Source organism: Octodon degus, unplaced genomic scaffold (assembly GCF_000260255.1).
Source record: "Octodon degus isolate 3935 unplaced genomic scaffold, OctDeg1.0 scaffold00008, whole genome shotgun sequence".
Classification (NCBI taxonomy): Eukaryota; Metazoa; Chordata; class Mammalia; order Rodentia; family Octodontidae; genus Octodon; species Octodon degus.
The window spans coordinates 25,816,958-25,817,164 of NW_004524584.1; positions in this window are offsets into that span (position 1 = coordinate 25,816,958).

The window sequence follows — 207 nt, forward strand, 5'->3', positions numbered from 1 at the left end:
TATATCTAAGAAAAGGGGAGAATAAAAACATATCCAGAAATTCCTGTCCAAAGCTCAGAGATGACATACATCAACTTGCCTTATCCCAGGAAGAACTCAGCAAAGGAAGAATTATTTGGGAAGGCAAGAGGAGAGAGAAATTTCAGAGATACTGAGACTGGGGAATTTCATAGTACATTTGGGTAGTATTCAGATATTTCTATGTTA